This window comes from Ixodes scapularis, unplaced genomic scaffold, assembly GCF_016920785.2.
Source record: "Ixodes scapularis isolate PalLabHiFi unplaced genomic scaffold, ASM1692078v2 PGA_scaffold11__112_contigs__length_91849675, whole genome shotgun sequence".
Classification (NCBI taxonomy): Eukaryota; Metazoa; Arthropoda; class Arachnida; order Ixodida; family Ixodidae; genus Ixodes; species Ixodes scapularis.
The window spans coordinates 76,962,740-76,965,586 of NW_024609837.1; positions in this window are offsets into that span (position 1 = coordinate 76,962,740).

Consider the following 2,847-nt stretch of genomic DNA (forward strand, 5'->3'; position numbering starts at 1 on the left):
CGCTACAACATTTCGTCAAGTCCTCATAAAGAATTAAGTCTTTATGTGTCGCTTGAATTCAAGCGACACGCCATTTGTTGTCCTGGTGGTACTCCCTAAATGTAATTTCAACGTAAGCGAGGACAAGGAAAATAATATTAGTGTTCAAATTTCAAACCCACCACTCTCTGCCTTATCACTCTTCTATCTCAACCTTGTGTGACACTGAATCACAGATACGCACCAACGAAAAGCCGCACATACAAAATAATCGATCACGGTGTATCTCCTTCTTTCTTGGGCCTCTCGCTGTTTTCTGTGTACATTTTTTATATCCATCTCTATGTTTCGACCGGTCAGTACTTCTCTTTCTCATTCTCGCCTTATCCATCATTTCATCGTTACTTTGCCTCGGTCTGTCAGTCTTTCTCAGTCTTTGTTTTTTTTTCATTTCTGAATTATTGGATGACAAAGAATGATCGCTTGCGCCGTTATTTCACTCCTGATTACCCTCCGCACTCTCCCCTATATGTTTTTCTTCCTTTTTTTTTCACGATCTGTCGTTCATCCAGCTCACCGAACCGATCAGACAAACCAGAACGCAGCTGTCAAGCAATCATGCTCACAATATGTGTACCGTGATGAAAGCATTGAGAGACCGCCTTCGTTAGCAATATATTCGGCCGCAAACCATCCCATACCCGGCAACTTCTCCGCGAAAAAAAAAAAAAAAAAGATTGTGTTTTCGCGATTTCGATTTTTTTATTAGCGTATGCCCGTGACCTGGAGCAGCCTGTGATGCATTCGGTAAAGCCTGGACTGCGCGGAGTTTTTCTTTGGATGATCAGAAGGCAGCGGAAATTACTGCAGATGTTTGCTGGCAGACATGTCTAATAAAAAGTCTCCTCTTATTGTGCTCTTCCAAGATTGTTGCAGCTTATGCGGAGAGCAAATCTTGTTTAAAGATTAAAACAGCGCAAGGACACGGACAAGAACAAGACGGTAGACGAACAAAGCGCTGACTGTCTACCTTCTTGTTCTTGTCCGTGTCCTTGCGCTGTTTTAATCTTTAATCATGAAATACCAACTAGCTCAAACTTCTACTTTAGCAAGTCTTGTGCATGTTGCGCAAGGGTTACGGTGACGTCAGAGCGACGCCCAGTTCTGATTGGCGTTGATTAGAAGGGTAGTGGGAAGACCTCAGTGCTCGGTGCCTGGAGATCTACCCACTATTGTTTCAATTAGCCTATAAAAGCTCCGCGTTCTGACGTCTACCAACCACTGTGCAAGTAGACGAACTTGCGCTCCACGATGGAAGAGAAATCGATTACGTTTTATGACTGCGACTGGGGCAACCGCAGAGGCGAGAGCGATTTCTTCTCAATAACCGGACGTCAGACAGAGGGATCTTTCTGGGTAAACATTTATAGGTCGGTGGTGCACCTTGGTTAGAGTTTTCCGTAATAGCCGATCGGTATATATTGGTATCGGCGTGTGTTTTTTTAAAGTGGTATACCATTTGATTTAGTACGGAAGTTTCGTGCTTTACTATGACCCTAAGATCTTTGTTAAGCCGGCACCCTTTTCCGCAGTGAAGCCACCCTTAACTGCAGTTACGCTGAACCACAGTTACCACACTATATTCTCGCAGAGCTGATTCAGAAGAAGTGAGTGCGCAGCTTTGTTGGGCGCTCAAGATACGCGAACGCACGTGCGCCCAAAGCTTTGAATACATAGCCACAGAACTTTGTCCAAGAGTGTAGTCGGATAAGAGTGGCTTAGCGTAACTCAAATTAAGTGTGCCCTTGTAGCTACTGTATAAATTACAACTCGCTTCTATTATTTTTTGTAACTTTCATAATACGTAACTTTTTTTTCTAAATCATGACGACTGTGACGGGGTGGAGGAGGAAGAATGAGATGGACGAGATGCGCGTGATTGAGTCTGACTCAATTTAATGCGCTTCGGTCGTATTCATGCTAGTGTAAACAGTGTGGGATTCTAGTTTACCCCAAAGTCCTCAGTGAGGCAAATACCCACTCCGTAACTCGTCGGATGCAATAAAGTAGGTTTCGACTTACCTTGCTGATCGCTGTGAGGCAACACCCACTCCGTAGTTCGCTGCTATGGCGGCTACGGCCGGGTCCGTCCGTTGACTACCGTTAGGCTCCGGTGGACGGGAGACCACACCAAACACAGGGATACCGTAGAAACGTGTTTATTGGGCTTACGCCACACGCTTTGCGCCCGTAGGCGGAACAAAAGAGAAATGAGGTTGGCGCTGCCTTAATTGACAGGATCACCAGGAGAAAGGTCCGCGCTGCCGGAACTGGCAGGATCACGGAAAAGGGGGAGCAGTAAAATAACGATGAATACTCCGTCGAGCGTAGCCCCCCCTAACCAAGACCCCCGGCCACAGGTGGGTGGCCGGCTTATGTAGCCTGCGGGAAATAGACGCGCCCGGGGAGGCCGGTAGAAGGTCACTCGAAAACGGGACGCGTCCATAATCACTCCCAAGGGTGTGCCGATGGCGCGTTCACCCAAAAGGGCAAGGGAGAACCGGCCCCTTCGGGGAATTCGGCCTCGTGGTTCCTTGTATCCGGGAGGCCGACGCCATTGGTGACGACGACTCCCACGGCCTGCTTGAAGCTAGGCCTAGATAGGGATAGAGGGAACCCAATGGTTCCCACACTCCCCCCTTCTTAAGGCTTAGGTAGGACTTGAATAAAACAAAATGTCCTACCGGCTCTTAAAAACAAAAAGAACAAAAAAAAAAAACGACCGCGTCCGGTGCCTACCCCCCACATGCCGGGGTTCACAAATACGGTCTGCTGCGACGTTCCCGGCGTTCGCTCACCGTCGTGGAG